Source organism: Molossus molossus, unplaced genomic scaffold, assembly GCF_014108415.1.
Source record: "Molossus molossus isolate mMolMol1 unplaced genomic scaffold, mMolMol1.p scaffold_m16_p_6, whole genome shotgun sequence".
In the NCBI taxonomy this organism is placed as follows: Eukaryota; Metazoa; Chordata; class Mammalia; order Chiroptera; family Molossidae; genus Molossus; species Molossus molossus.
In genome coordinates this window covers 109682387-109693702 of record NW_023425399.1, presented here as the reverse complement: position 1 = coordinate 109693702, position 11316 = coordinate 109682387, and positions in this window count along the sequence as shown.

The following is an 11316-nucleotide window of genomic DNA, read 5'->3' as shown; positions in this document are numbered from 1 at the left end:
TTGATCTATAGGCTTTTCATAGGTTCCCATCTTTCTCTCTCATTCAAGCTTGTTCTGTGGAACATTAACTCTTTCAGCTCCTGGGCTGTATTTCCAAGACCCTCTGAACAGTTGCTGGGAGAAGCATCTAACGTGGAAAACGCTTTGATGTCATTCTTTCATGTTAGATGTTTTTCTTAAACGCTCATGGATACTAGCCAGTCTGATATTCCTGTTTTGGTATGGAGCACTGGAAAGCTAACTGCTGAGAAGAGAATCTGGGAAGAGGGGAGAAAAGTGTTGAATAGGGGGCGCTCTAGGTAAGCTGTCTCTCTGGGATGTCCCCACAGTGTTATCTTTGGATGTCCAGAGAAGACCGTCCCTACCTTCTGCCTGCAGGACAATGGCAGCCAGCTGTCTGAGGCCCAGGGACACGTGCACAGTTCAGGATTTAAACGTTCACTTGCTCATTTTTTTTCACTATGTCAACTCCGACCTTAATCTGGGTCTGGTGGGATGTAATCTGAAGGTGACACCCTCTGTTTTACTCTCTCTAGAGAACCAGCCTCCAGTCACCTGCCCTCCTTCGAGGTAGGGGGAGGGGCAGTATGCTGGATATGTGGAGTGTGAGTGAGGATCTGAATCAAACTGTCTTGATTGGTATGTTTTGGGATCTACTCTCTATTTTTAAGGTACCTGGTGCTGCCAAGTCTTCAGCCTTCAGAGAGGTTCTGTGGGTTCACTAGACTGCTTATCAGCCTTCTCCAATGCTCACTTTCTACCATTGAACTCTCTTGGTTCTGCTTAGTTAATGACCACTTATAAGAACCAATCCGCTTTTTAGCCTCCAAAGTTATTGCTATGTTGCTACTATATTCTCTTTGATCCCCTTTATATACAACAACAGCAACAACAATAAGAGAACTTTATTATTTTCTTGTATAATCTTAGGAAGGACCTGAGGTTAAATGAGTTGTGTAATCTGCTGACTTTTAACCAGAAGTCCCCCCAAATTTCTTGTAGCAGCCTTCTGTGTTAGTTGTCCCTGTGTTAGTTGTGGTGGAGGATCATGATGGGTACAGGTTAGGTGTCCTTGACCTGTATTTCCTGTAAGTGCAGGCTCATTTAGGTTTAGATTTTTGACATGGGCTAGGCCTCCATTGTGTGGATCCTAATACATATGGATTAACTTTATCAAACTCAAATTGACGAAGCGCTTACTCTGTGCAGGGAGGTGTGCTGGGTGCTGAGAAGCAGGGCACAGTCTCTCGCTGTAGATTCTTCTGCTGGAATGCCTCTCTCCTTAGATTCTGTTAGAATCTAAAACCACTTTGGAGGAGGCCATCTGTTGTAGGTTGAGTTCTGTCAACAACAGACTTTAAGCTTAGGATCCATGGAGAAGTAATTAACTTAAGGAAGTGTCACAGGGGAACCAGGAAAGGCATAGGGGAGGTAGAGCGAAGAAGGCGATGAAACCAAATGAGGATGGGGTCTCAGGTGAAGTCCCAGACTCAGCCTGACCCCAAGGAAGCTCTGGAAGGCAACACTTCTGAGTCTGCACCATCTCAGAACACAGGAGGTGGGCTCTTGGATTCCCACCTGAGCTAGCCATTGGCTATGGCCCCCCTGTGGGAGGTGGGGAACTCCCAGGCCTCCCAGGGCTCATCACTGGGTTCTAGCATCAAGTGGGAAATCTCTGGATGTTGCAGATACAAGCCATTAGCAGCAAAGTAGACAGAAGCCGGGGGGGGGGGGGCATGTAGGCAGGACACCAACAGTGTCCACTACACCCACCAGAATGGGAGGTTATAGACAAGATATAAAGAAGGAAAGAGCCCTGCTACTGAACGTGTGGTCCTAAGGCGGACCCACCACCGAGGAGCTTGTTAGAAATGTGGAATCTCAGGCTTCGCTGAGACCCAGTTCATCAGAATCCGAATATTAAGATCTCAGACCTGGATGCACATTAATTTCTAAGAAACCTGGCTCCAGAGTGTTAGGAAAGGTGATTGACTGACCTCCTAAGTGGGCAGGAAGAAGCCTCAAAGTGAGAGCAGCAACGTGGTGGATTTGGAAAGTTCTCAGTGTGAAGGTGCCCTTGAAACCAGGAGGAAGAGAATCGTTTCCCATCGAAAGCAGGGCAGTGCCCGTTCCCCGACTCGGTCTCTATCCTGTCAGGCTTGCAGATCCCAAGTTCCCGGACTCTGCAGTATAATGACTTCGCCAGGTGTCATTGTGGGTGTCAAAGTGTGGGAAGGGGTGGGGAGAGAGAGTCTGAGGAGAAAGGGGTGGGTGTGGACATGGGAAAGAGCAAGGTACAAAATAAAGCAAGATTGAGAGCTGACCCCACCATCTAAGGCATTTGGAAAAGTCACAGGTAAACCAGTTGGCTCAGATATGCATCATTAAGGAGTCATGATACAACTCATATGTGAGGAGAAAGTTCTGGGGTAAAATATGTTGGATGCTCTTGCCCCCAACAGTGCAAAACTGTCTCACCTCATCCTAGAAAACAGGACCTGCCTGCTTTCACAAGGAATTCCCAGCCTCCAAGCCCATCTGCTCTGTTTTTACATGGCTTCTTCTAAGGCTCCATGCACCTCACTCTTGTCCCAAATCCCTTGGGCACAGCGCTCCTCTGACACAACATACTCCCCCATCCATGGACTGCGTTCCCTTGATTAAAAGTCATTGGACAAGCTGAGTGACTTATTGGGTGATTGAATAAAATTTCTTGATACAGTTGATTCAAAACCTTACCTGATTTTCTGATCATGTGGTCCTGTAGAACCTGAGCCCCCATCATCCCTGAATATCAGCCTAGACAGGGCTGGCCCATGCACTCCCTCACCTCTAAACCACCCAAATACTATTTGGGGATCTCTAGGAAGGATAGAAGTCTCAGCAACAAAGGTCCCCAAATCTCACTTTTTAAAACATAGATCTGGCCCGACTGGTGTGGCTCAGTGTTTGAGCGCCGACCCATGTACCAAGAGGTCGCCAGTTCGGTTGGTCCCAGTCAGGGCACATGCCCAGGTTGTGGGCCAAATCCCCAGTGGGGGCGTGCAGGAGGTGGCTGATCGATGTTCTCTCTCATTGATGTGTCTATCTCTCCCTCTCCCTTCCTTAAAATCAATAAAGAAAAATAAATAAAAATAAAAACATAGGTCTGGGCTTCAGTTCTCAGATGTTGGCATACCAGGCCTTGTCCGCTTTGACCCATCCTTCACCCCTCCTCCAGGAAAGAACATCAGAACATCATGTAAAGGCCACACCAACACGTAGCTGCTGAACCAGCACTTGTGCCCAAGACCACGTCTTTCTAATTGTGAGGAAAGACAGGAAGTTCACTCCACACCCAAAACCCACTTCCTGCATATTTGTAATGGCAGCCCATCTCACAGTTGTGCCGTGTGGCAACCAGCCGTGCACGGATTCTTGCAACATTTGTGGAAAGCAGGCCCAGCACACACGCACGTGGTAGGGAGCATCCTGCTTTACACAGAGCAGTTTGAAGAAAACGTTCACAAGGTCCTTTGCATGGCACGACAGGAAACGGAAGAGAAAGTGACGGTGTGTCGTGGCCTGTTTGGACACAAGGCAGAACTATAGAACTCTAGATGCAGTTGACAATAGAAACACGAATATAAAAAGGTAAAACAAATGTTTTGTTCAAGTAACAATTTCCACCCCTGTGGGGAGGTTTGAAGCATCTTGTTTTGGCTTTCCAAGGAATACAATCAATGGCAGATATTTGCGGAACACACTTTCCCACACATGGGGGTAGCAGGGAGTCTCTCTGATTACATTTTGCCTTGCTAATCTTCAGTTTTCCCTTTTTCAGTGGTTTATTGTAGCATTTCTGGTTATTTCTTCATGCTTTTATGAGACCATGAAACCTTGTTAGTGCGGAAACAAAAACCAACACTTTTCTTTGTTTTCAATACAGTTCAGCACTTCACATACATCAAGAAAACAATTGCATCCAGAGATAATCAAGGACATGGTCAGAGCTGGTGATGGTCTTTCAAATAACAAAACTCGGAAAAAAACCAGAATTGTTTCGTTACAGAAACAACTGCAGTGCCCGGGCGGTGTGGCTCAGTGATTGAGTGTCGACCCATGCCCCAAGAGTTCGCCAGTTTGATTCCAGGTCAGGGCACATGCCCAGATTGTATGCCAAATCCCCAGTGAGGGGCATGTAGAAGGTGGCCAATCAATGTTCTCTCTTATCGATGTTTCTATCTCTCTCTCCCTCTCTTTTTCTTTCTCTCTAAATCAATTTTTTTTAAAAGAAAAGAAAGAAAGAAAGAAAGAAAGAAAGAAAGAAAGAAAGAAACCATTGCATTTCTGATCTGAAGCCATGTCATGACCCTTACAAATAGACAAGGATACATGAAAGTTGTTTCTCCACCATGAATGGATTATCATATTGGGAAACCTTGGTAACCCTGCACGTTTCTGTCTTTGGGTCCTTTTTGATGCTCACTCCCCAAGGTTTCACCTAGATAAACCTCATCCATGTTCTACATTTGATACCAACAGGAATGCATGGCTCACAGTGCATTTGACCAGACAGTCGTGAGCAGAAATAATCAAAAAGCAATTCCAGCCTTTCCTGTCACCCTTGGAAGAACACTGAAGGGTTTCCAGGTGGACACCCACAGCACCACCTTGTCAATCTCTGCAACACGTTTCCAGATCTCTCAACACCAACCCTGCCCCCAGCATCCCACTCCCACTCTCGTCTCTCTCCTCTGCCCCTACTCTCCCACACTCCTCATTCATTCATCCAGGACCCCTTGCTCCGCAGCAATCCATCCTGCCTCCCTCCGCCCCTCCGCGGGTCGGTGCGTTTCCTTCCAGGCTTCTTTCCATTCCCTCTCCGTCCCGGGCATTACTCAGCTCCTCTGCCTGGAAACTCACCCATGAAGCAAGAAAGCTCCCCACGTAACAGAAGCAACAAGAAAGAGGGGATCAGGGTGAAGAGACTGTGAACCCTCGTGCATAACTAACTCATTAATTTAACTAGGGATCGAATGAAATAAATCCTTAATTTTTCAATGCAATTCAAAATGAGGATTTACATTATATGAGCGCTGGGTTTATTGCAGGTTTTATTATTGGAAAGGCAATCACCATCTCTGACCACGTACTTAATTCTCTCTGGATGCAATTGTTACGTTGCTATCATGAAACTCATCCATGAGCACAGACAGCTGCGCCAGCTATTTGGCAGTCTTTGCTCCCTGCCCCACCCCACCGGTTACTCCCAAGTTGTTGAAACATGTTTATTCCTTCCTGACTCCCAGTTTCTGGTTCATATACCAGTTTTCATCATTGCCTTTGGCCTCCTTTGGCTTTGGCAATTGTTAAATTCCCTTTCCTGCCTTTTTTTTTATAAAGACATTCTTGTCCAACTTTGAGTTCTTCTTGCTCCTTGTTCTTGACATGACTGTTTCCTGGAATGGGGACTTCCCCGAACCCCTCACCACACACACCTGGCTCCTTCCCCCCAAATTCCAGCGGGCAGGGTTGTACACGCCTGTCTTCTCTAGGCTATGACTTTACAGCCAGTCGTATTTATCTTTGCTTTGAGTGAAGCAGCCCAGTAGTACATGTGTGAATTCGACTCAGCTGAAGGGTTTCTACGGCACTGAATCAGTCCCCAGCTCCCAGTGCCGAACTCCTCGCTCTTGACATGTTCATTGCGACGTCCTTTCTGGGAGTCTTGCAGGCACAGTTTGGGTTCCTCCTCCCCCCAACACCAGTGCTCGTCCGTCACCATTGGGCTAAATGACCTCATTTGTCCTGACCTATTTTTGCACTATATACAGACCATATTTTTTTAGTAAAAATAGCACAGGCTTTGATTCAATTAATAACAATGATAACAACATAGTGAAGTAGGTTTCAATGTAGCACCTCCTCCCCAAGGTTTAGTGAAGATTCAGCAAAACAGCAGGAGAAATTCCGAGGACAATGCCAAATGTTAGTACTCAGTATATATTAACTTTGAAAACTAAAACATGAACTTTGTATTAAAAGCGGCACACCAGCCCCGGCCGGTGGCTTTGTCCCATACTCCAAACGGCTGCGGGTTTGATTCCTGGTCAGGACACATGCCTAGGATGCAGCTTCAATCCCCCACACGGGGGGCAACTGATCAATGTTTCTCTCTCACATCCATGTTTCTCTCTCTCTCTCCGAATTAATAAAACATATCCTCAGGTGAGGATGTAAAAAGAAATAAGGAGCACACCAATCACAAGATGTAATTGTAAGATGTAACCCAGTTTCAGAGGCATTAAAATATGCATTTATCATTTACTTAATTTAAAAAATAATGCTCAGCATCTTTTCGTGTGTTTCCTGGCCGTGTGTGTGTGTGTGTGTGTGTGTGTGTGTGTGTGTGTCTAATGTGTTTGCTCCAGTGTTTTGCCTATTAAAGAAACAGAATCTTGACCTGGCCGGTTTGGCTCAACAGTTAGAGCGTTGGCCCGTGGACCAGAGAGGCCCGGATTCAGTTCCCGTTAAGGGCACGTACCTCGGTTGCAGTTTGTCACCGGCCCGGTTGGGGTTTTGTGGGTGGTAATCAGTCGATGTGTCTCTCTCACATCGATGTTTCTTTATCTCTCTCTCTCTTCCTTCCTCTCTCCCTCCCACTCTATCTGAAGATAAATGCAAAAACTATGCTCAGGTGAGGATAAAAAACAAACAAACAGAATCTGCCTTTGAGTTCATTGTTCCTTTGAATACAAGTCCTCCATCTGCTACTGCACAAATGCTCCACTCTGTGACGAGCCCTGCTTTCTTCTCAGCTTCTTTCAAAGAGCAGATGATTTAACTTCGATAAATTCTAACCATACTTTTTCCACTTATCATCTCTTTATTTGGTATTTTAAGAAAGCATCGCGACCTTAAGGTCATGAACATTTTCTCCTGTTTCCTTCTAGAAGCATGAACTCTTACATTCAAGTCCACAGTCACGATGTGGTGGGCTGCACCCTGAAGTACTACTCAGCGGTGAAAAGGAACGAGTCTGACACACACCGACCTTCACAACCATTACACTGAGTTAAAGAAGCCAGACTCAGAGGAGTACATGCTCAGAGAAGCCAGACTCACTCCATTGGTAAAAATGCTAGAAAACGAAAGAAAACTCATGTACAGTGACAGGCGGCAGGCCGGCGGTTGTCCGAGGGTGAGGATGAAGGCAGAGTGGATTGCAAACGAGGCTGAGGGAGCTTTACGGGGTGATGAAAATGTGGGGTTTTGATTGTGCTGGTGTGGATACAATTGTCAAATTAACCAAATGGTTCATTTTTAATGTGTGCAGTTTATTATATGTAACATATGTCAATAAAGTTTTTTTTAATGTATACATTTGAGATCAAAGAGATATGAAATTGTGTTCGAGCTAGCTGGTTCAGAATTAAGATCCTACGCTCACACCATGCCAACCCCAGCATCTATCTGACTCTTTGTTTTAAACTTATCTTTATTGTTGAAAGTATTACAGCTGTTCCCCCCTTTTCCCCATTGACCCTTCCTCCCCGCTCCAGCCCCCCTCCTGCCTTCCCCACACTATAGTCTATGTCCATTGGTTATGCATATATGCATAGAAGTCTTTTGATTCATTTCTTCCCACCCCCCATCACTCCGAGGCCCTTCAGTCTAACAACCAATTTGTACCTCTTAGTCCCTTCACCTTTGTAGGACTCTTTACACCACCTTAACACTCTGCTGCTGACTTGGCTGGTTCCCTGGCAACGTCTGTCCACTAGGGGTCAGACTCATTCCAGAAAAACAATTTAGGAAGCTGGTTACTAGGCTGGCTCATCTTCACACTGTGAAGTAGCCTTAAGACACACTGGGAGAAGTGTGTGTGTGTGTGTGTGTGTGTGTGTGTGTGTGTGTGTGTGTGTGTGTGTTTAATCTACATCAACTAGAAACTGATGTGTTTAGTTCGGGAGAACCTGTTAGTAGGCTCTAAAAAGATCTTAAATTAGGAACTCCTGGTTTCAGGAAGATTTGAAGTCAGAAACACTAGGGAAAAAAACAGACACACTTAGCTATTCAAGTTATTTTCTGCCAGAAGTCAATGTTGGAAGAATTTCATCAAAAGCCCTTATTTACGGTGGGTCTGCTGTGTGCCGGAGACTGTGCGAAGTGTTACATGTGCCGTCAAAGGAACCTCCCACAGCTCTCTGAAGTCGGTGCTGGTCACTCTGTTTTCACTGGGGAAGAAGCAGAGTCGGGCAAATTAAGTCTCCAGATTCCCACAGTCTTTTGCCTTCAAAACGTGATTGTTACCACTGCAAGACACTACATTTTTATTTTAATAAGGCTTGTGGGGCCTTAACCCAGCGGCATTGTTCATCGATAGAGGCCGCTTGCCGCCGTGGCTGAGGCCAGGCCAGAGGGTTGTTAAGGGCTGCTCACATCACACTCAGAGTCACTGGATACATTCTTTAATGACTTCACAGGAGGCCTTGATGATAAGTCGTTCGAATTGGTGGAATCTAAGAGGAAGAGTTTGGATAATACATTCAGGATGTATCAAATCCAAAACTATAAAACTTTTTTTAAATATGTTTTTTATTTATTTTCTTAGACACAGAGAGGAAGGGAGAGAGAGATAGAAACACTGATGTGAGAGAAACATTCATCAGCAGCCTCATGCACGCCCCCTACTGGGGATCGAGCCCACAGCCCAGGCATGTACCCTAACCTGAAATGCAATCGGGACCTCTCAGTTCATGGGAGGACGCTCAATCCACTGAGCCACAATGGCCAGGCCAAAAATATAAAACATAATAAGGATTAATTTTTGAAGCCCTGCAGAGTTTTACAAGAGTAATTTAGAGGGAGAACTCAAGCATCTGGAAATGAGGAAATACTCCTGAGGGTCTGTGACTCCCCTCCCCCCCCTGTAGGAGACCGCTGGCCCAGCCCAGGGAGGGGTACACTCGGGCTATTTGAAAGAAGCAGGTAAAGGAGAAATTCAAAGCAAACATTCTCTGTGATCTCCACCTCAGTGAAACAATACATTCGGGGCATGTGTATTTTCTGCAGTCGGCTTCTTTTAATATTATTCTATTTGAAAACTGCACAGCAATTTTTTTTAAATTCCCCACTAGCAACTTCTACAGTCCTAGGAACCTTGGAAAACACCATTGAATGAACCAAATCGAAAAATTCTAGTGATGACTCATTTTCATTATCAGAGAGCTACGTGCTTATGTTTAGAAAGTATTTGCAATAACATTTGTCTCTACCACATGTCTCCATAGAACACTGCTCCTCAACCCTGGGGTGATTTTGCCCCCCCTCGGGGGGGTATCAGCAATGCCTGAGACATTTTTGAGGGTCACCACTCAGGAGCTGCTGTTCACATTAGTGGGTAGAGGCCACGGGTACTACCGTGTGATTGTCTGTGTATCTCTATACCTTTTCATGCACAGGACGGCCCATACAAGAGAGAATCTGGAGGCTGAGGAAACCTCACGCAGAGAAGGCAACCCCTTTCCGGAGAACCATTTGAAAACCACAAACAAAACACTAGGGGTCAGTAAGGACTCAGAAATGTCACTTCCTAAGTTAACTTCCGCCTGGTAAGAAGAATTGCACATCGATTCTAAAGCTTTCTGTGGTGGTATTCTAGGAAGTGCGTGAATGTGATTTGGGGAACCAGGTCTCTTTCGCTGTGGGAAAACGGATGTGCAAACAGAAAACAGAAAATGGGATCTGCACGTAGAAAGTGCAGGGCTGTGTTGGACTTGCCGATACCAGGGTAAACCCAGCCGGTACAAGGCAGAATTCTGACGGCTACCCAAACGGGGGTCCCAGTGCTAACTGAGTCACTTTTCTCTAAGGACTCACTCTGAGAAGACCCGCCCTTTGGATTCCCTCCTAACTCACCACATCTTTCCTTCGCGGTGCTCATCAAGATGGGTAATTGTATACACACTCCTGCGTTTGTTTTTTAAATGTGTAGAAGCTCAGTGGAGGCAGGAGCAGGTCTGTTTTGTTCTCACTGTGTGTTTAGTGCCCAGCGCTGTGCCCGACACCCAGCAGGTATAAACAAGCATCTGTCGGCAGATTGACTGGTGAGGTTGGTGAGATGGCTCCTGGTGCACCCAGAGCTGAAGCCCTGGGTTTGAAGAAGGCATGGGTTCCATGCTGGTGGGGCTCCAGAACCCCCACATTCAGGCCCCTATATTCCCGGAAGCAGGTGAACCTGCTAAAATTCAGAGATAGACTTTAAAAGATGAAAACTTATAATAAAATTCCATATGATTTCATTCATTATTGAAATTTCTCCCTCTGCCTCCCCTGCCCCCTGGAAATCTCTGTAATTTATATTTGCTCATTGTTCCTCAAAGAACCTACATACATTCATGCCAGGTGCGGGTTGGCCAGGGTAAGCTCTTTGTTCCGTGCATGGTGGCATGCAATACTTAACTCATGGAAACAGAAAACTGTCCGCCGTCCATTCCAATTCAATCATTAAGTCTTGACGCAACCGCTGAAAAAGAAAAAATTTTATTTTATTCTGTATTCCTATTTCCATCCACCATCCTACAGATGGGTGTTTTCTATGATTTGGTAACTTTGAAGAATCTTCAGGCTCAAGTTCACTGAAGAATTCCCTCAAGAATGTGTTTTTGGCTCTGGCCGGTTTGGCTCAGTGGTTACAGCGTCGGCCTGTGGTCAGAGAGACCCGGGTTCGGTTCCCGCTAAGGGCATGTACCTCGGTTGCAGTTTGTCCCCGGCCCTGGTTGGTTGTGCGGGTGGCGACCACTCAATGTGTCCCTTTCACATCGATGTTTCTCTCTCTCTCTTTTCCTCTTTCTCCCTCCCACTCTATCTGAACAAAGAATGGAAAAATGTCCTTGGGTGAGGATGATAAAAAAAAAAAAAAAGAATGTGTTTTTGGAGGCCAAAATGCCCGTTCATTCTCTGAGCCTAAGACTATTAAAAAAAAAAAAAAAAAAAACTTGCTTTATTTCTGTATCCAGCATCTTCCAGCTCATGAGATAGAGGAACATACAGTGTCCACTCACTGGAGTGGAGGTCGTCAGGGGCGTCAGTTGGTAGCATCAGGCTTCCCTTCGGGTGGTTTTGCACACGAGAAGCAGCCCGTCCGCCCGGGACTCCCTCCTCGGTCCTGGTCTCGCCCGGAGACGCCGACAGTGTCCGCTCGGTGAGTCGGTCTTCACTCAGCGTCCCTGCCTCTCGTGTCCCCAGTGTGCTGCTCCTGGGCCCTCCGTCTTCGAAGGACGGCCTTAAGAACAGGACCGCGACCCTCAGGGCCGGAATACGGCGTGGTCT